The sequence below is a fragment of the Puma concolor genome, chromosome C2 (assembly GCF_028749965.1).
Source record: "Puma concolor isolate L17-30 chromosome C2, mPumCon1.1.hap2, whole genome shotgun sequence".
NCBI classification, from domain to species: domain Eukaryota; kingdom Metazoa; phylum Chordata; class Mammalia; order Carnivora; family Felidae; genus Puma; species Puma concolor.
The window spans coordinates 119,740,752-119,764,478 of NC_141675.1; the positions used below are offsets into that span (position 1 = coordinate 119,740,752).

At 34.9% G+C, this 23,727-nt stretch overlaps 1 long non-coding RNA gene across 1 annotated transcript in view; it reads right to left on the minus strand.

Annotated features, from left to right (window-relative positions):
* LOC147577509 (uncharacterized) overlaps positions 1–23,727 on the minus strand; it is a 93,657-nt gene that overhangs the window by 57,318 nt on the left and 12,612 nt on the right. The window contains exon 2 of the long non-coding RNA XR_015255839.1: positions 7,354–7,478. This is a non-coding gene — a long non-coding RNA (uncharacterized LOC147577509). The remainder of the gene's footprint in view (positions 1–7,353; positions 7,479–23,727) is intronic.

Sequence of the window (23,727 nt, forward strand, 5' to 3'; positions counted from 1 at the left end):
AGAGGCAGAATCCACACAAATTAATTCTCAACTCCGAGCAATGTTAAGTGTTAAGAAACTCATTGGGGACAAAGGTTTAATGTGCTCTTTGAAATAAAATTTTGGATTATCTATAGGTTTCAATTTTCCATTCCCCATTGTTACAGGCATTGTATTTAAACTGAATTTGTTAGAAAATTCCTTTTAAAGTAATGAAAAGGGGCTAAAGATATTCTTATCTTTCCCCAGGCATGAGACTAATATTTTTTAATGCTTAACTAATCAAACTTGAATGACACTCTCCACTCATGTTCTGTCAAGAAGTACAAGTTCCCCACTGTCAGCTATTTTACAGAGTAGGTACTTGAAAATTCTCATACACAAGACCAAAGACTGTAGAGATATAGATTACCTTCCAAATTTCTCAAGAGATGGGACAAAATTTATGAAAAGATCTTAAAATAATGTAAATAATATATCACATATACAGAAAGAGACAGTACATATATGGAAAGAGACAGTACAATTACCCTCCCCCTCCCCGGATAAAATTAGAGAAATCTTCAAGCCTTCTAGATCTGGTCTAGATCTACCATAGCGTAGGCTTACTGGCTATATGTTCAAATGCTCTGCTCTCTCTGACCTTCCCCTTAGTGGTGAAGACTCCATGCAGAGAACCATAGAATTTCATTAAGTTATCCCAGGAGAGAAGGATACAGATTCTGGATGAGTGCGATTTCTTATGGCCTGGCTGTCTTGAGGTTAAATGTGTATAATAGCTGGATGCTGGTTATTCCCATATCTCCTCATCCTTTTTCAAGTAAGGAGTTGCTCTCAGGGCTATCACGGTAAATATACTTTGGTGCACCATTTTGTAATATAAAATAAATTTGGGAAGAAAAAGGAGAGTGCTTATTTTGAAGGCTGATGAAATTATGCTCCATTGTTTTCCAATTTCTCTATCTAATAGATTGACTAAAATAGAATTAATTTTTCTAAAGATTTGATATTTTGTTTGAAAAAGGCTTTGAAATATTTCAACTTAAAGTCTCAATTGCAGAATGTTATTTTCATACAAATGAGAAAAGCACACATACTAAAGTATTTATCTAGATTTTTAAATCTTGATGTTCAGGAGTACATGAAAATAGATTTACATAAAAATCATATTTGTTTATGACATAGAGTACAAAATGGTAGTACAGTTTGACAAATAAAATCTTGGAAAGAAATTTTTAAATAGGTAAGGACAATAGGAAAAATGATAATAACACCTTCCATTAGCCAGTGATTATTTATGGACTTTTAAGCATATTGTAGGTGCTGTGGTACTACCTCTCTTCAAACAGTTTATTTGATAGTGGGGAAGACAAATTGTACATAAACAGCACGAATATGACAAGATGAATACTTACAGAGACATACGAAAGTTCAAGGGGAATACTAAGCGGAGAAAAATTGACTGAGATGAGGCCATGGCTGACAAAGTTTTCTAAAGGACTTTAGCAGAAACTATCAGGCATTAGCCAAACATATAAGCAGCAAGTGAGGACGGGCATTCTAATCGGAGAGACTGGTCATGTGGGCACAAAGGAATGAAAAAAGATGAACTTTATGAGAAAGCCAAACAGTGAAAAACAGTGAGCGTCAGAAAACTGAGTTTGGAAAAATGTGCAAGAGTAGGATAGAGAAGGCTAAAAAATCTGTACTTTTGTTTCCCATCTAAAAAGAGTCATGATGGCACAAAAACAGACACATAGACCAATGGAATAGAATAGAAACCCCAGAACTAGACCCACAAACGTATGGCCAACTCATCTTTGACAAAGCAGGAAAGAACATCCAATGGAAAAAAGACAGTCTCTTTAACAAATGGTGCTGGGAGAACTGGACAGCAACATGCAGAAGGTTGAAACTAGACCACTTTCTCACACCATTCACAAAAATAAACTCAAAATGGATCAAGGACCTGAATGTGAGACAGGAAACCATCAAAACCTTAGAGGAGAAAGCAGGAAAAGACCTCTCTGACCTCAGCCGTAGCAATCTCTTACTCGACACATCCCCAAAGGCAAGGGAATTAAAAGCAAAAGTGAATTCCTGGGACCTTATGAAGATAAAAAGCTTCTGCACAGCAAAGGAAACAACCAACAAAACGAAAAGGCAACCAACGGAATGGGAAAAGATATTTGCAAATGACATATCGGACAAAGGGCTAGTATCCAAAATCTATAAAGAGCTCACCAAACTCCACACCCGAAAAGCAAATAACCCAGTGAAGGAATGGGCAGAAAACATGAATAGACACTTCTCTAAAGAAGACATCCGGATGGCCAACAGGCACATGAAAAGATGTTCAGCGTCGCTCCTTATCAGGGAAATACAAATCAAAACCACACTCAGGTATCACCTCACGCCAGTCAGAGTGGCCAAAATGAACAAATCAGGAGACTATAGATGCTGGAGAGGATGTGGAGAAACGGGAACCCTCTTGCACTGTTGGTGGGAATGCAAATTGGTGCAGCCGCTCTGGAAAGCAGTGTGGAGGTTCCTCAGAAAATTAAAAATAGACCTACCCTATGACCCAGCAATAGCACTGCTAGGAATTTATCCAAGGGACACAAGAGTACTGATGCATAGGGGCACTTGTACCCCAATGTTCATAGCAGCACTCTCAACAATAGCCAAATTATGGAAAGAGCCTAAATGTCCATCAACTGATGAATGGATAAAGAAATTGTGGTTTATATACACAATGGAGTACTACGTGGCAATGAGAAAAAATGAAATATGGCCTTTTGTAGCAACGTGGATGGAACTGGAGAGTGTGATGCTAAGTGAAATAAGCCATACAGAGAAAGACAGATACCATATGGTTTCCCTCTTATGTGGATCCTGAGAAACTTAACAGAAACCCATGGGGGAGGGGAAGGAAAAAAAAAAAAAAAAGAGGTTAGAGTGGGAGAGAGCCAAAGCATAAGAGACTGTTGAGAACTGAGAACAAACTAAGGGTTGATGGGGGGTGGGAGAGAGGAGAGGGTGGGTGATGGGTATTGAGGAGGGCACCTTTTGGGATGAGCACTGGGTGCTGTATGGAAACCAATTTGACAATAAATTTCATATATAAATAAAAAAAATAAAAAAAATAAAAAAAATAAAAAACGTAATGAGAAAAAAAAATAAATAAAAAAATAAAAAAAAAATAAAAAGAGTCATGATGTATATATCAAAACAACAAGACAGCATGAAGGAAAATAGTTTCCAGCTATTCTTGAATGAGGATTTTCAGAAGCATAGAATGAAACAGGTTCCCCGAGACAGAATAGGGTCTCATTAGGTCCCATTATCTTTGTTGAGAAAAAAAGGAAATCCTTGCTACTCAAAAGAGATCAGTACAAGAGGCCTAGGAAACAATGCAGGGTTTCTGCAAGTGTGTTGTGGGTAACAATACGATGGTGCCCAGAGTGGCAGGAAAAGGCAGTAAGAGAACTAGCATCCGGTGAGCATCCAACACACGTCAGGAAATATCTTTAAGTAACACGATCTTATGTAGTTTTCACAACAACCCTATGAAGTGTGCACTACTATCTCAAAGTCACATATGGTTAAATTAAGTTCCAGAGAAGTGAACTTGCCCAAGATGATACCACTGGTAGAGGCAGAGACAGGATCTGAAGCCCTACCTGTCTGATACCACCTCTTAACACTCTTTTTGTAGAATCTCCTACCTCAAAGTAGAATCTCTGCAACCCACCATTGCCAAATCTTACTGCCTTGCAGGGAGAAGGCTTTGGGACATGACCCTGAGCTAACTCTGGTTTTACGGGGAAGGTGTGGTACAGTCAGAAATCAGGTCAATACATCTCTGTGAAGCTAGAATGGGTCAATCTTTCAAAGAGGTCACAGTTCAAGACAAAAAGGAGTAGATGCCAGAGATATTTTGTAAGCAGAACTGAGAGGATTTGGTAACCCAGCTGATATATGGAATGAAGGAAAGCTGGGCATTAAGAAATGAATCTTCTGGCTTGAGAGAGTAGATAAAAGAAGGTAACTTCAACCAACATATAGAATATGGGAGGAGGTATAAACTCCATGATTAGAAGTTTAAATTTGACCTGAAAAAAAAGAGACATACTTCAGTAATTATTCAAATAAATTCAAGAGAGAAAAACCAGAGATTTTACAACAGCACATTTCATACATCTCCTGGTAGTTAATTTATTGCAAGCCCGAGCAAATGAACACTATAGTGGACTATAAAATTCATTATCAGTCAGGTCCAGAGAACTCTGAGGGTTATTATCTGGGATCATTTAAAGATATCAAATACAATTTTAGGATCTGAAGCAGACATTACTTTTCTGGTAAGAGATATGTAAATGATACTGCAAAGTTAATCGATTAAGGGTATTGTCTGAAAAGTTGTTAGGGCAAATAAGACATTTGAAGAGTAGAAAAACAGATTTACCACCATGGCACATTTTTATGTGCTTTAGCTATTGCACAATTTGAAAGGATTTGGCATAATATTACTTCTTATGATCGCCATCATCAAGTCTGAACATCATGTTTGACTATGGGAGGAAAGATGAAATGAATTCCTAAGTATAAACATTCAGGATGTAGGGAAGGAAGTTTGAGAGATGAAGAGTTCAAACAAAAACAAAAATGACTTTCCCTTTATTAGTTTTTAGAGCTTCCGTTCTTACAGAATTAACTTGAGTTGAAAATAGGTAGAATTATTTCTTTGAATCAATACGATATTTTTGGCTCTCTGTATTCAAAAGGAATGCTAAGAATGTATTTCGTTAACAAAGAATGCATTTATGGAAGAACATCTAGCACACTGATGATCATGTGTAGCTATTAGTCTGATTCCCATGGATTCCCAGCCTGTTTCTACTGATGGATTCATACTATGGTTATGAATTCATTCATTCACAAGTATTGTGATAGGCAGCATTGTAGGTATGGATCTGTGAATAAAACTGGACAAGTCCTTTCCTAACAGGGGAGACAGACAATAAATAAACACATACGTAGAAATATAATTTCCAAGAGGGCTTTGAGCTATGAAGAGCAACAAGTAAAAAGGCCTGTTTTACATAGATGAGTGAGCTTAAAATAATGGCCAGGGATCTGATCATATAGCATTTTACAGGACATGATAAAGTATATATATTACAGTAGAATCAATAGGACTTTTGCTGATGGACTAGATGAGGATGAGAAGGAAAAGGAGGGGTCAAGAATGACATCCATATATTTGACTTAAGCAACCAAGGGTTTAGTAGCACTATAAGAAAAATAGGGAAAATTTGGGGAGAAACAAATTAGGTAGACTGAGAGGTTGATCTGGTCATCTGGAGATGTAGGTTGGACACACAAAGATGGTGTAGAGTTATGTGATAGCTAAGTCTAGAGGTCATGGGAAATTCAGGACTGGGACTATAATCGGAAAACATTGAAAAATTTTTCAGCCATGGGAACAGTTGAGACAATATGAATGTGTATAAAGAAGGGAAGAGGGCTGAGATTCCTAGAGCATTCCACCATCTGGAAAATAGACTGCATGGCAAGAGGCTTTTGCAACAGAACACCTCTGCTCTCTATGTTACTTCTCTGAAACTCAAACTGGCAATCCACTACAGCTTATAAATTGTTGATACTCTCTATCATAACTGTGAATCAATGCACTAGGAAAATAAAAGCCTTTTAAAAAGAATAGTAAGGAGAATGGGGACCACCAGGATTTCTAAGTCTAATATATAGAATTACAAATTAGTACAAACTTAAAAGTATTTATGGGGAGTCTGGATGACTCAGTTGTTTAAGCATCTGACTTTGGCTCAGGTCATGATCTCGTTGTTCGTGAGTTCGAGCCCCGTATCCAGCTCTGCGGTGACACCTCAGAGCCTGGAGCCTGCTTCAGATTCTGTGTCTCCCTCTCTGCCCCTCCCCCACTCAGGCTCTGTCTGTCTCTCTCTCTCTCATTAAAAAAAATTTAAACTTAACAGAAACCCATGGGGGAGGGGAAGGAAAAAAAAAAGAGGTTAGAGTGGGAGAGAGCCAAAGCATAAGAGACTCTTAAAAATTGAGAACATACTGAGGGCTGATGGGGGGTGGGAGGGAGGGAAGGGTGGGTGATGGGTATTGAGGAGGGCACCTTTTGGGATGAGCACTGGTGTTGTATGAAAACCAATTTGACAATAAATTTCATATATAGAAAAAAAATAAAAAAAATTTAAACTTAGAAGTATTTTTCACAGATGGTAACATTTTGGGTATCCATTTCACACACACACACGAAATAGTTCATTTATTAAACAACTACTTCTAGCTTTGGAACTGTAGCTGACATGATACAGTATGCCAGGCTGTCTCCTAATAACTATTAAAATTCATATACATGGCAACAGAGTTATCTTATGATTACATTACTATCCTAAATAATAATATGCATTTCTATAAAACTTGATGTTTTATGAAACATTTTTTGATGAACTCAGACAACTGTATGAGGTTTGGAAAGTAAATATTATTATCATTGTTTTGCTAATAAGCACACTGTGATTCAGAGAGGTTGACTCATTTGAAGAATGTCATCCAGGTAGGAGTATATAACCTGAACAAGGAAGTTATGGCTCTTAATCCTTTGCTCTTCCCAGGATCCCACCATTTATTATGTAGTTTGATTTCTTATTTACACTTAGAATCAGAGGCATGTATAAGGATTGTGCAGATTGTGTCCTGCATGGGTAATCTATGAATGGCCCCTTCACACTGGGCAGTAAGCAGCCTGAACAAGATAAGCAATGACTGTGATTAAAATGATACTTTACTTTGACTATTATGTCAAATAGCCTCAGAAACATGGACAGATAAGAGCTAAAAATGATTTGTCATTCTATTAGAGATAATTATAATCCCTCCAAATAATAAAAATGAAAAATTGAATTTTCCAAGTCTTGATGATTATTAAAATTCTTTGCTAAATCTGAAATTTTGCAGGTTTTCTTTCAGTATAGTATTTAATGTCCATTTTTCATTTTCTAGAAGCATTTCTCTTAATTCACTTTTTCTTTGATTCATGTTCACTTATTCAAGTGTTTTGTTAGCAACATTTCTAAGTTTCTACCTTATCTTCTTCCAGCAGGTTCTTAGACCTATTCTCCCCTCCCCTTTAAACACTCCTGGCCACTAGTGAACCAATTAGTCAATGGTGGTGGCTTTTTCTGGAAACAGTACTCACGACTTTCATCCCCCCACTGCCACTTCTGCTTTTAGTTCCCTTGATTTGCCACATTGTTTTCTTCATATTTTCCCTAACTTACAACTTATTTTTCTTCATGATTTGAATCTGAGAATGCTCACCATATTGTGATAGATCAAATGATCGGTTTTCATCACCACTCTGCCTCCTCAAGTTCCTGTTCTTGTGAGAAGTCCGCCAAAGGCTCACAGTCTACTTTAATCTCACTGGCTCTTCTTAGCTCATCCTTAAAAAAAAGAAAGAAAAAAAGAAAGAAACAAATGATTTCTTTTTTATTCTCTTGAAACTTTTTCGGCCAAAATACACGCTGACTTTGATGTACTGATGCAGCTGTAGCTCTTCCTCTGCTACCGATAGCCACTTTTTTCAAGTTTATTTATTTTGAGAGAGAGAATGAGAGAATCACAAGCAGGTCCTGTGCTGTCAGTGGGGAGTCTCGATTTCAGGAACCAGGAGATCATTAAGTGAGCTGAAACCGAGACTGAAACTCAAACAAATGAGCCACCCAGGTGCTCCCCCATAGCCACTTTTAAGTGAAACAGGTTTAGAAGTCAAAGAAGAAGAAAAGATGTGTGTGTGTGTGTGTGTGTGTGTGTGTGTGTGTATGAATATAAACTGTAATAGCTGTGTTATGAAATGCATACTAACTAAATAAGGATATTTGGCTAGTTCTTTTTGTAATTAACATTTATCAATATCTACCAGACAATTAGAGAATCAATTAGAGAATTGCGAGCAAGTTTCATTATGACACTCGGGAGAATGGTCATATGACAATATGAAATATTTATTCTACAATATTATGACAAAATTTATTCTACCTGGGGAGCAAAACTAGTGCTTACCAATAACTTAAAGGCAATCACAAATATTTTGAGATTTGAGGGGTTATGTGAAAGCCCTTTTCTAGTAGGCATGGGACATCAAATTGTTAACATTTAATATGGAATAAGTTAGTAGCATACTACATGTCATTCTTTGTGGGACTAAGGGTAGAATACCATAAGATTGCTGGCTATGTCAGCTGGGGTCAACATCTCATGGGAAAAAAAAGAAACTAATAATTTTGGTCTTTCCTAATTCATAGAGTTGATAAGAGAATCAAAGAAAATAATGTACATACTTTGGAAGATATAAGGATTGTATAAATGTAACTTATTTTAAGCCTTTGGGTTACTCATTGGCAATCTTTCTACTGCTTGTCTAGATCAGTCAGGAAATCAATGGACATCACTTTCAGTTAAAAAATTAATTGTTTTGCTTGACATGTTCCATGAGTACATGGACTTTTGACTTGGTCATATTTAGCATCATTCAAAATAAATTTAAAATTTGATTAACTGGAGTTAGTATTCACATGGTCATGCAAAACTTACAAAACATAAATACTACTGCTAGTCAAATCTGTAAGACTTAGCCACTTCATTTTTGGTTTGTTCCATTGCCTTCAAGATAGAAAACTAGTAACATTAATAGTAACAAATTTATAATATTGATTTTAACCAAGTGTACCAGTATCAACTCTCAAACTCATTACTTAAAATTTACCTCTTAAATTTAAAGAATGTAAAAATACAACCCATCATTTTATGAAGTGCTATTAAATAATTATTCTTAAACAACATATTATTATATTCCCAAGTATCTAATTGCATCTTTGATGGTATGTGACCATCTTATTACATATTTCTCTTAGAGATGGGCAGTAAGCAATGCATCCAATTCTCTGCATACAAGTATAAATCATGGTAAAGTGGTTCATAATTCTAGGAAACCAATGTTATTGAAATATTTACTCATGTCTATCTATTTTACTTTTGTCTATCAGATTCTAAGATTTAGACTTGCTCATAATTACTACTTCCCAAAGTTGGGTTGAAGTATTTCTACTGCTCAAAAACAAATTAAAATATCCATATAGAAATGTAAAAAAGCAGAATGTTAAAGTTAAAAATTAAAATTATCACACACACACAACTATAATTATCAGTGCAAAATACTTGAAAAGAGGTCCAGTAAGTTTGAATTAAAATTTTCACATTCAATATTAAATTTTTCCTAAATTTACTAAAGTCTGTAGTTTGTTAATATTAAGCATAGATTTTGATTGAAATACTAATTAATATTAAATCTCATTTTAGGGAATTTATAAAATACAAAAACATTTAACTTCATATCAGCTAATATTCTTTTATTATCTTATATACATTAAAACTTTATGATCTTAAATGTTGGCATGATGGAGATACTGGTCAATATGAAGTTTTTTTAATTAATAAATAAGTTAATTTTACAGTTTTATTTCTTTATACAACTTACCAAACCCAGCATAAATGGGTTGGGGGGGAGGGGAAATCAGAAGATATTTTGAAAAGAAAGAGCACTATAATGGTGATGTCAAAGAAAAAAAAGAAGAGAAAAAATAATAACAAAGAGCCTAGTTAAAATTAGGTAATTTACTAAAATACTAGCATTCTTCTATGAATTTAAATAATCCAAACTCACAAACCAGATAAAAAAAAAACTGCCCTATAAAAATAAGCCAAAAACTAAAACAATTGACACAATGAGGTAAAAATATTCAAGAGATGAGAATAAAATCTAATCATTTTATGCCAATTGGATTAGAAATTAAAATACTTATATGTACATCAGGTTGTGGAGAAGTGAACACAACCATACAAATTTACAGTGACAGTTGGTAAAATTCTTTTCAAAAGAACCTTGGCCGTAAGCAACATGTCCCAAAAATGTTTATAACATCTGACTAGTAATCCCATTGCTGGAATTTATTATGCAGATATAATTTAAATGAAGTAAAATAGTACATGTATAAGACAACTCATTGAACTGTTTATAACAGTGAAAAACTCCAAGTAAACTCTCTTTGTTGCTCTATGGGTAACAAGAAGTTAAAGGATATTTTTCCTGCTCCCTAGAATTTTAGGCCAAAGCTGAAGACAGAAAGGCAACAAGAACCAATATATAACTTTATAAATCTAGCAATAAGTTTCTATAAATTTCAATAAGTTGTTGACGCTAGTCAAACTCCTGCAGTGCATACAGAGAGGATTCTAAAGGTACCTTATGCCACAGACTGAATGTTTATGCCTCCCACAAATTCATTATGTTGACACCTAATCCACAATGTGATACTATTAAGAGGTGGACCTTTGGGAAGCCACTAGGTGACCAGGGTAAAACCCTCATGAATGGGATCACTAATCCCTTAAAAAGGAGGGCCCAGAGAGCTCTCTCTTCCCTTCCTCCCCTGGGAGGATTAGAAGAGAGGAGACAGCCATCCATAAACCAGGAAACAAACACACTAGCACCACATCTGTGAATACTTTGATCTGAGACTTCCTAGCTTCCAAGAACTGTGAGAAATAAATTTCTGTTGTTTGTAAGCCATCCAGTCTATGGTACTTTGTTAGCGCATCCTGAACTAAGACACCCCATTATACTCTTCCCTCACATCTGGAGCTAAGATGGGACAGGTAAGGTTCCTAGTGATCAAAATTTAAGGAGGTACATACACAGCCCTGAGAGTAAATGCCTACTTAAATACTTTGCTTTAGACTCCTTTCCTGATTGGATTGGTTTAGCCTAGCGGCTCGATGGTATGTCTGTGTGATACATAAACAGGGGAAAGCATAGTTAGAGAGAGGCAGGGATACGGAATAGGGGGCTGAAGAAAGGGTGGTGGTAGAGGAGTCTAAAAGCCACTATTTGGCACGAGAGGATTGCAGGTCTCCTGTGCATCAAGTAGAGGTCTGGGATGACATTTAGGTCTAATCTGTCATCTTCCACCATTCCTCCTGTTCTGCAGATTCTTCTGCTTCTGGAGTTACCTTATTCTGTGAGCAGCCTTCCTGGTGTGGTTCTGGCAGAATGTCGCAAATACAGAATCTTCCAGATTTTCTCTCGACACATAAAAAATATGCAACCTTGCTATGCTAAACAGAGGGTTTGACTCTTTACTATCACCTTGCCTTCAGTCCCATTGCCTTGTACATGGATTATTTTTAGAGTTCTGTAGACTCTGTATCAATTGTTATCAGTACTGTCAATATTTGGGGGAAAAATCTGAAGATTTGTGTCTTACATATGCATGTACTTAGTACAGCTCTTTCTAGTTTCTCTCATTCATTCAGAGGGTTGTTTTACATCTACGCTAAGGTGTCTCTGGTGAGAGCTCTTCAAACACGAAGCAATAAATATGTGCAGAATTCTCAGAGTTTTACTGCATTTGTATAATTCTTTAGAGAAACCAAAAATAAATCACAAGAACTCTTGTTTTCCTTCCTGATAATGGTGTCTCTTTGAGACCCTACAAAAGCAGCATGACATTCTGGAGGTTATCAGACAGTTTTCACGGAATATGTACTTGTCAATTAAACTTCTGACAAAGAATATCTTTCTACTAACTCTCTCGAATTTGACAGAGCTGTGCTTTATACAGCATGGCTTCATCAGCAACATGAGCAATAGTACCGAGGCGACATCTCCAAAATCAATGAATGATGAAAAATTTGACGCATATTTTAAAATATCTTAGTAATCTTATCCTTTGTCTTCCTTAACTTTTTAGATTAAAACTTCCTTAAAAAAAAACAAAAACTTCCTTTATGTTACTTGGAGTAGAGGCATCTGAAAGCTTGCCAGAAGCAGAGGTCAAGTCACATTCCAGCTGTGCATCTCATTTATAAAATGTAACAATTAGCAGGATGTCAAAAGCATTGCTTATTTATAAAACTTAACAGTTTGCATGATGCCAAAACCATTGCTTAGTTCATATACAGAAAGATAATAAAAAGCCAGAGCTCTCAGCAATTCAACAAGTGTACCACTCCCAACTAATCTAAGAGAACAATAATGATGTAGCCTAAGACAATTCAAAAAGCTATGTTGAATGAAGGCATCTGGGTGGCTCAGTTGGTTGAGTGTCCAACTCTTGATTTCAGCTCAGGTCATGATCTCAGCCATGGGGCCTGTTTTAGATTCTCTCTCTCGCTCAAAATAAAAAATAAATATAAACCATCTTATTAAAAAAAAAAGCTATGTTGAACAAAGTTAATACCTCTTCTTTGATAGCATTCAGTTGCAGGGCTACCAAATCAGCAAAACTGATACTTTTCTGTACATTGGGAAATGTAAGAATTAGCATTTAGTTTCATTTGTGTCTCTGTGCACGTGCCTGTATACATGGGTGTGGCTATTCATAACATCAGAAGAACTGTGGACTCATAACATTCAAATTGGTCTACTTTGTGCATATACTTTTTGTTTATAAAAATATTTCTGTAATTCGTTTTCTTAGTTCGATATAACAATTTTGAAGTTTTAAGGAGGAAAAGAATTATTATAGTTCTTTTGTGGAAAATAATAAGAAGCCCAGGGAGTATTAATTCATTGAACTTTCATTTGTTTATTAAATATGCATTTGCTGATTTTTTTTAAACCTTATTTTTATCAGTAGTTACTGGGTACACAATAACTAGACATATTCCTTGCTTTTCAGAAGCTCATGACATGATGAGAGTGGGGGAGATATTTTTTTATACATAATTGCACATAAATACAATACGTTCAACTGTAAATACATACAAATAAGAGCTGTCAGAGGCCAGTAAGTTGAATAACAATTTCTAGAGAGACTCTAGGAAGATTTTATTGAGGATGTGATTGCTAAGTGGCTCTTGGTTGAGAAATTTGGAATGGCAGGTTAATCTGGTTTAGAGATGAAGTTGAAAATGTAGACAGAGGCCAGACTGTGAAGAATCTTTAGATCGGGTTAAAGGTTAAGAGTACTTGATTTTTATCACTCTTCTACTCCCTTGCTTTTGCCACACCTATTGCCTCCCAAGTACTATCCAAAATATTAAACAACTTAACAAATTATATAAAATATATAACACTTGTAAGTCAGAAAATCAGGAAAGTGTTGTTGTAGAAACTAATCAAAGAGAGTTTTAAGAAAGAGTTTCTGAAGCTAAAAGTATTAAGAATAAGTAGAACCACAAAAATTTTATTGAAGACGTACAATATATAAAGGAGTAAATTCTGACATCAATAACATAAAGTGTGAAAGGATAAAACTGTAAAGCTTTTGTATATGATTGAAGTTAGGTTGTTATCAGTTTGTAGCATACTGTTATAATTATAAGAAGTTTTGTGCAAGCCTCTTGGCAACCATGAAGAAAAAACCTACAGTAGATTAAAAAAGATTAAGAGAAAAGAATCAAGTATATTACTACCAAAAAACTCCATCAAATCACAAAGGAAGACAGCAAGAGAGGAAAACAAAAGAATTACAAAACAGACAGAAAACAACACAATGGCAATGGTAAGTCCTTTTCTATCAATAAATTACTTCAAATCAATCAAATTACTCACCAATCAAAAGATATAAAGTGGCTGAATGGATGAAAAAAATTTCCAAATGAATGCTGTCCATAAGAGACTCAGTTTAGATTTAAAGATACACATGGAGTAAAGTGAAAGGATGGACAAATATAATCCATTCAAATGGTAACCAAAGGAAAACAGCTGGCTATACTTAAGCCACACAAAACAGATTTTTAGTCCAAAATTGTCTTGAAAGACAAAATGTTTAGCAATATTATCAAAAAGAGTCAATTTCACCAAAAAAATATAACGATTATAAATATACATGCACTCAACACTGGAGCACCTAGTACATGAAGCAAATGCTGACTGATTAAAAGAGAAATAGACAACAATACAATAGTAATAGACTTTATTACTCCACCATCAATAATGGAGAAAATCAATACGGCAAAAGTTCATTTGAACAACACTAGAATAAATGGAACGGGCAGACACATACAGAATGTTTCGCTCAACAGCAGAATACACATTCTTCTCGAGTGCATGCAGAACATTCTCCAAGACAGATTACATCCCAAGTCACAAAATGAATCTCAACAAATTTAAGGAGACTAAAATCATTCCAAGTATCTTTTCCAATCACAATGAAATAAAACTACAATAACAAAAGGAAAATGAGAAAACTCACAAATGCATGGAAATTAAACAATGTACTCTTGAACAACCATTGGATCAAAAAATAAATCAAAAGGGAAGTTAGAAACTATCTTAAGACACATGAAAATAAAAACATACCATACAAAAATTTACAGAATATAGCAAAGCAGTATAAAGAGGGAATTTTATGTCAGGAAATGTCTATATTAAAAAATAAGAAAGTTCTTAATTAAATAATTTAACTTTACTCCTCAAGGAATTAAAGGGGAAGAACAAACTAAGCTCAAAGTTAGTAAAAAGAAATAATAAAAACTATAAACCAACGAGTTGGGTTTTTTTGAAAAGATCAACAAAGTCTTTAGTTAGACTAATCAAGAAAAAAAGACGCCACAGAAATGAACAGGATCATAAGAGATTATTACGAATAATTATATACCAATAAATTGGAAATGTAAAATAAATGGATAAATTCCTAGAAACACACAATGGAATAAGACTGAATCAAGAAAAAATAGCATGAATCGATGAATAACAAATAAGGAAATTGAATCTGAAATAAAAAAGATTCTATCAAAGAAAAAGTCCAGGACCAAATGACTTCACAAGTTAATTCCACCAAACATTAAAAAAAATACTACTGATCCTTCTTAAACTCATCCAAAAATAGAAAAAGAAAGAAACACTTCCAAACTCATTTTATGAGGCTGGCATCACCCTGATATCAAAGCCAATAAAGATACCATAAGAAAAGAAAACTACAGGCCAATTTCTCTCATAAATATGGATGCAAAATTCTTCAACAAATTCTTAGCCTACCAAATCAACAGTACATTACAAGGATGATACAGATGGACCAAGTGGGGTTAATCCCTGGTATGCAAGGATGGTTCAACATATGTCAATGAATCAATGTGATATACTGTATTAGAAGAATGAGGGATAAAAATTCCATAATAATCTCAACAAATGCAGAAAAAGCATTTCACAAATTCAACACCCTCAACACAATAGGTATAGAAGGAACTTACCTCAACACAATAAAGACCACATACAGAAAGCCCACAGCTAGTATCATACTCAATGATGAAAAATTGAAGGCTTTTCCTTCAAGATCTGGAACAAGGCAAGGATGCCTGCTCTCATCATTTTTATTCAACATAGTACTAGAAGTCCTAGCCAGGACAATCAGGCAAGACAAAGAAATGCAAGGAATCCAAATGAGAGAGGAAGAAGTAAAATTATTTCTGTTTGCAGATAACATGATCTTATATGTAGAAAATCCTAAAGATTACACACACACACACACACACACACACACACACACACACACACAAACCCTCATTAGAACTAAAAAGTGAATTCAGCAAAGTTGCAGTATACAAAATCAGCATACAAAAATTACATTTTTCTATGTACCAACAACGTGCTATCTGAAAAGAAAATTCTAACAACAATCCCATTGACAATAGGATAAAAAACCCCAAAATATTTAGAAATAAATTTAACCAAGAAGGTAGAGGACATGTACACTGAAAACCATAAAATACTGACTACAGAAAAAACAGACACAAATAACTACAAAGACATTTTGTGTTATGGATTGGAAGAGTTAATATCATTCAAATGTCCATACTACCCAAAACAATCTGCAGATTTCAGTGCAATCCCTATCAAAATCCCAAAGTCATTTTTCACAAAAATAGAAAAACAATCCTAAAATTTATATGGCACAACAAAAGGTCCTATAGAGCCAAAGCAATTCTGTGCAAGAAGAACAAGGATGGAGGTATCATGCTTCTTAATTTTGAAATATATTACAAAGGTACAATAATCAAAATAGTATGGTACTGGCATAAAAACAGACATATAGACCAATGGAACAGAATAGATAGCCCCAAAATAAAATCCACATATAAGTGTCACTTGATCTTTGAGAAAGGTGCCAAGAATACACAACAGGGAAAATACAGCCTCTTCTATAAATGGTGTTGGGAAAACTGAACATACACATGTAAAAGAATGAAATTGAACCTTTATCTTATACCATACACAAAAATTTGCTAAAACTGGATTAAAGACCTAAGCATAAGACCTGAAACACTAAAACTTCTAGAGGGAAACATAAGGAAAAATCTTTTTGACATTGGTTTTAGCAGTAATTCTTGGATAAGACATCAAAAGTGCAGGCAGCAAAAGCAAAAATAGGCAAGTGGGACTATATCAAACTAAAAATCTTTCATAGCAAGAAAACAATAAAGAGAATGAAAAGGCAACCTATGGAATGGGAGAAAATATTTGCAAGTCATATATCTGATAAAGGTTTAATATCCAAAATATATAAGAGCAAAAGCAAACAAAACAAACAAACAAACAAACAAACAAAAAACCCTGGGCATCTGAATAGATGCTCCTCCAAATAAGGCATACAGAGTCTACAGGTATATTAAAAAGTACTCAACATTATGAATCATCAGGAAAATGCAAATTAAAACCAGAATAATACCATTTCACATCTGTTAGAATGGCTATTATCAATAAGACAACAGATAACAAATTTGTCAAGGATGTGGAGAAAAGGGAACCCTAGTGCACTGCAGTGGGAAAATAAACTGTTGTAGCCACTATGGAAACTGCATGAAGAGTACCTAAAAAATTAAAAACAGAACTACCATATAGTTCATCAATCTTATTTCTGGGTACCTATCCAAAGGAATTAAAATTATAATCTTGAAAATATAACTGCATGCCTATGTTCACTGCAGCACTATGCACAAAACCAAGATCAAAAACCACCCAAATGGATAAAGAATATGTGTGTGTGTGTGTGTGTGTGTGTGTGTGTGTGTGTATTTACACACACACACACACACACACACACACACACACACTGGAATACTATTTTTTCAGCCTTAAAAAGAAGGAAATTCTGCCATTCACAACAACATGAATAGACCTGTAGGATATTACCTTAATGGAAAAAGCCAGTCACAAAAGGATAACTACTACATGATCCTTTTTATATGAAGAATCTAAGATAGTCAAACTCTTATAAACAGAGAGTAGAATGGTGATTGCCAGGGCCTAGGGGGAGGGGAAAACAGAGAGGTATTAGTCAAAGGGTACAAAGTTTCTGTTATGGGAGATGAATGCATCCTAAAGACATATTGAACAGCATAACGCCTATTTATTTTTTTAATTTTTTTATGTTTATTTATTTTTGAGAGAGACAGAGCATGAGTGGGGGAGGGGCCGAGGGAGAGGGAGACACAGAATCCGAAGCAGGCTCTAGGCTCCGAGCTGTCAGCACAGAGACCGATGTGGGGTTTGAATTCACAAACCATGAGATCCTGACCCGAGCTGAAGTCAGATGCTTAACCGACTGAGCCACCCAGGAGCCCAACACCTATATTAATAACACAGTACTGTATATTTTAAAATTTGCTAAGACGGTAGATCTTATGTTAAGTGTTCTTATTACCAAGAAATAATGAAGAGGGCAAGATAAAACTTTTGGAAGTGACAGATATGTTTATGACATGGATTTTGGTGACAGTTTCACAGATGTATACTTATGTCCAAAGATTCCAAGTTGTATACATACTTTAAATATTTACAGTTTTTTACATGTGAATTTTACCTCAATAAAGTGGTTGTAAAAAAAAGAAGTAACTTCTATAAATTATAGCAGATACTGCCAAGTGATAAGATGGGATGAAAGTTGAAGGTTGTTTTTGAATTTACCCATTTGGAGATCACTGGTGATTTCAGTAAGAACAACCACAGAGAATGATATCTCCCTAGCCACTCAACTAAGTCCTTCTTCTCCACTAGAATCATATATTTGCATATGTTGTCGTTTGATTAACCACATGCTTTTGTCATATTTCAAATTTCCTCAAGGCTTGGCTGTCTTCAAATGACATTGAAAAATTAATCCAAACTAAGTCATTGAGGGAGAGTAGATGGATTAATGTATTCCTCAAAGAAAACTTAGATAAAAATCCTGAAATAATTGCCCAGATAACTTGTTTAATATACCAGAAAGGACAAAAACACCTTCAATGATATGCTGTAAAGAGGGAGGAAGTGAAATGCTAGGTTGGTCACTCTTGCTTCCATAAGGAAGGCTACTAAGACATTATCATCTGCTACATGAAGAATGATGCTTCTGTGTCTGCAGTAATCAATAGCTTCTAATTTTACATTTTGTGTAAAATTCAGTTAAGAATTTTAATTAGCCAATATCAAATAACTATAGGAATTTGTACTCCCCATCATGTAACCTCCCTGGTCAAAACTTTTCAATGTCTCTCTGCTGATAAGTTGTATAACCTTAAGTCATCCAAGTTCAATTTGGCAGTAGTTTCCTTTTCCATAAAATGAGATGATGCTTTCTTTTTAGTATTGATTTGGGAATTAAACAGAAACATATGTAAAGCAGCTAATATAGTGCATGCATCTTCAAATATGTTAACTTCATAGGAAATGGAAAACCTCACATAGGCTCATTTGTTAATTAGGTACCAAGCTACTTTTGTAGTGTATCTCCTGATCCTACCCTGGGTCTAGTTTGCAACTGAAATACATTAGGTTACTCACTTTTCTGTTAAGAAAAATCTTTCAGGGGCACCTGGGTGGTTCAGTTGGTTAAGCATCCGACTTCAGCTCAGGTTATAATCTCATAGTTCATGGGTTCAAGCCCCACATCGGGCTCTGTACTGACAGCTCAAAGCCTGGAGCCTACTTCAGATTTTGTGTCTCCCTCTCTCTCTGTCCCTCCCCCCTCCACTCTCTCTCTCTTTCAAAAATAAATAAAACATTTAAAAAATTTAAAAAGAGCAGAAGTTTTTATTTAAAAAATCTCTCATACTTCTGTGTCAATTCATATTTTTTTGTTTGATTCACTGAAAATACTCCAAATCTGACAATTTCTACTCATCAAAATCCTGCAACTATCATTTCAAATGATATGAGGTTAAGTCTCTCCTGTTTATGACAGCCAAAAGTTATTTTCTTCCATGAATTCCCATGACGTATTATTCCTACCTTTTGCAGACTTGTATTTTTGTGGCAAATACCACAGGTTGATCCATTCAATACCCTTTCTACATTTTTTGTCTTCTATTTCTTTCACCAGAGAGGCTCCAAAATGATAAGCAACAGCATCAAGTTGTAAAGATTATCCATGTGCCACGTGTCCCCTCAACTCCTCAAAGTTTTGTGTTTATTTTATTTTGACACTTTAGAAATGGAAAGGAAAACATGTAAGTAATTCTTCTCTTGCGGTGGTGTCTACATTTCTCAAGAATTTTCCCTCCTAGGGGCATCTGGATGGCTCAGTCGGTTGAGCACCTGACTTCCCTCAGGTCATGATCTCACAGTTCATACTGATCTCACAGTGCACTGACAGCTCAGAGCCTGGAGCCTGCTTCGGATTCTGTGTCTCCCTCTCTCTCTGCCCCTCACCTGCTCATGCTCTTTCTCTCAAAAATAAACAAACATTAAAAAGAAAAGAATTTTCTCTCCTATATAAAAGCAATTTTTCAGGTTGCTACATAGGTGTGCCAACACTAGAGACATGACCATTTCCTTACTAATCATATTACATCAATTCTGACCTCATTTTACTACTTTCTAATGAGTTAGGACAGGAAATTAGTACAGAAGATGGAGAAAAAAGTATTTAATATCTACTTATATATGAGCTACATTCTTATGTATTATATCTTTTAGTCATCACAAGATGCTAGTGAAATAGCTTTCGTTATTCAGAAATTTACAGATGAATATATTAAGGCTTAGATAAATTAGGTAATTTTGCTAAAATCACACACTAAGTGATGGTTCTGGGATTCAAACCCATCAGTTTCGGGTCCTAATGGTCTTGATCACTTTGAATTGCACCACACTGCCTTGTTCCTTACTTTAAATATGAAAGTACCAGGTATAAAATATCCTTTGTTTTTACCAGTTAGATCTTACATAGTCTGGTAATCATTTTTAAAAATGTTATTAAGATTATACTAGAGGTATGCTGGACTTAGCTCCCACTGGCCAAAAACCATTGGGCACATTTCTTCCCAAATGTGTTCAGTGACTTTATTTTGTTACTTTGAAATTGATCATGATACGGGGTGCCTGGGTGGCTCAGTCGGTTAAGCGTCCAACTTTGGCTCAGGTCATGATCTCGGGTTCATGAGTTCAAGCCCTGCCTCAGGCTCTGTGCTGACCGCTCAGAGTCTGGAGCCTGTTTCAGATTCTGTGTCTCCCTCTCTCTCTGACTGCCCCCCCCCACTCATGCTCTCTGTCTCTCTCTGTCTCAAAAATAAATAAACGTTAAAAAAATTAAAAAAAAATTGATCATGATACACTGTTTGCAATAGGAAAATCGGCAAACTTTACAAATCTGGGCTCTTGCTCTCCCTCCCAACGTTGGTTGGTAAACATTTACTGGAACACCACTAGTCAAACATTTTCATCCAGAATCTTTAAAAGCATTTTTAAAAATAATTTTAATATTAATCTCTTTCCTTTGTTATTACGTATCTTTCAGAGCTGAGTTTTCATCAGTTGACATTTGAAATATTATTGTCATATCCTTTATTCTGCAAAGACTTCCCACTATTACAAAACAAAATCCATCAATTTCCTCTATTCCCCTTATTTACTCATAACCCTACCTTGCTCCTTTTTCAAATTGCAATTTAAATGTGTCATTGTGCCAAGAACTATTGAATTCAAGTAGTTTCCGAACTTGCCTGTAGGAATGCTTTTTTCACAACAGAACTCTATTGAATGTCCAAAAATAACGAACTGCAAGGGAAGATTTAAAAATAATCATTTAAAGAAGCAGTGAGCCAGAGTGTTGGATAAGTCCTAATTTTATGACCACTGTTCATATATAACTGAAAATATCTTAACTGAGAATTTAAGAAGTATGAAGTAAGTAGCCGTTTTGAACTTTGAGAAGAGAGAAGTTAATGAAGTATCTGAAATCAGGATTATATATGAGTACCTAGTCTATGATCAATTGGTACATTAAAAAAGAGTTAGATCATTTGGGGGAAAATAAGAAAGTTTTAGTATTCTAAGCTTATAAGAGCTGACAGAAGCTCTATCTCAGCTAAAGAATTCAATGTATACACATCTGGCCAAATGCTTCTTAAAATTAATAACACCTGTGCAAAGTTACAATTTATCTTTCTTCACATGATGTGGTCAAAGCCACAACTTGAGGAATTTCTTTACAAGATTGCATATAGTTCTTTGCCCACTTGAATTCATATTAAAATAACTTATAAACCAGTAAAGAAGAAAATGATTGAGCTACTGTTAAAAACTAGTGATACCTGACATCTTCCTGGCACAAATTTCAGGAATTTCTGCTGGAAATAGTGTGAATCAATCTGATGGAAGGCATAGTGAGAAGTAATTAAAATTTTACCTCCTTCAGAAAAGCTGTGTATCTGGGATGAATGAAGCAAAGAGAGTGCTAGCAGGCTCTATCTGACATACCATACATGTGGGTAAAGTAATGGCAGCAAAAGAAAGTTTGGGTAGGAAGGGGAGGTATTATTCCCATACCTGCTGTTTCCTTGGAGCCTTGAGAGGCATGCTAATCCAGAAATGTGTCATTTGGCCAAGCAAGGAATTGGACACTACTGAAGTTTATTGTGGCTTGGGCAGTAACATCAAATGGAATAGATAATAACATTTTGATGAAAGAAGTTTCTTTTGAAACCATTTGTTCCCTTCACTTTCTATCAGGTCACACAATCTTAGAAATGATAAGAAATTTAAGCAATGATCTATATCAATTTCTAATAGAATACACATCAACTCTACTTGGCTATAATATCAAAAAATAAACAAATCAAGAAATTATCCATCAGTGTCAAAAAATAGTGACAAAAGAAGAAATAAGAAAACACAGAAAAATTTTTGGTTCAGGTATAATGGAATCTGATATTTAAAGAAGGTAATTAAAATTGTAAGGTAAGCTCACCTATTAAAAGGGAAAGATACCCAGATCAACTATCCAGATTAGGTAAAGGTGAAAGCTAATAATATTTTGTTTGTAAGAAAAATTCAACTATAAAATGATTCAGGCCAACAAATTTGAGGCAGACCTATAAAAAAGAAGGATAATATCAGATAAGATGAATTCAATGAAAATAAAAGATTAAATAAATTTCATATAGGAAAACTAGACAATCATATATCTTTAAGTGCCCAATAATCAAGCACCACAAGATACAAAAGACCCATAAGCTGGATATCCAGTGGGAAATAGACAAATAATGACTGTAGAGGGAGACTTTAATGGATCCCTATAAATAAGTAACAGTTAATCATATAAAATAACAAGAATATAGGAATGCAAGCTGGTGCAGCCACTCTGGAAAACGGTATGGATTTTCCTCAGAAAACTAAAAATAGAACTACCCTAGACACAGCAATTGCACTACTAGGCATTTTTCCACGGGATACAGGTGTGCTGTTTCAAAGGGACACTTGCACTCCCATGTTTATAGCAGCACTATCAACAATAGCCAAAATATGGAAAGAGCCCAAATGTCCATCGATGGATGAATGGATAAAGAATATGTGGTGTGTATATATATATATATATATATATATATATATATATATATATACACACACACACACACATACATATACATATGTGTATATATATACATACATATATATGTATATATACGTATGTATATATGTATACGTATACATACATATGTATACGTATACATATATACACGTGTATATGTATATATACACGTGTATATATGTATATACATATATATGTATATATGTATACACGTGTATATGTATATATATATACAATGGAGTATTAGCGGCAACCAAAAAGAATGAAATCTTGCCATTTGCAACCACGTGGATGGAACTGGAGGGTATTATGTAAGTGAAATTAGTCAGTCAGAGAAAGACAAAAATCCTATGACTTCACTCATATGAGGACTTTAAGATACAAAACAGATGAACATAAGGGAAGGGAAACAAAAATAATATGAAAACTGGGAGAGGGACAAAACAGAAGAGACTTATAAATATGGAGAACAAACTGAGGGTTGCTGGAGGGGTTGTGGGAGGGGGGATGGGCTAAATGGGTAATGGGCACTAAGGAATCTACTCCCGAAATCATTGTTGCACTATATGCTAACTAATTTGAATGTAAATTTTAAAAAATAAAAAATAAAGTTAAAAAAATAAAATATATGCATAAAATAACAAGAATATAAAAGTGATGAATACACTGCTTCTTGTGTCATACACAGCACATAATTCACTGTCTTTCAAGTGTGCAGTGATATTTCACACAATTCAACACATATAAAACAAAAAGAAAACCTTCTAAAAGCAGCTCAAATAGTAATCATGCTGTCCACATTTTCTGGTCACAATATTATAATAAAAATAAGCATCACTGA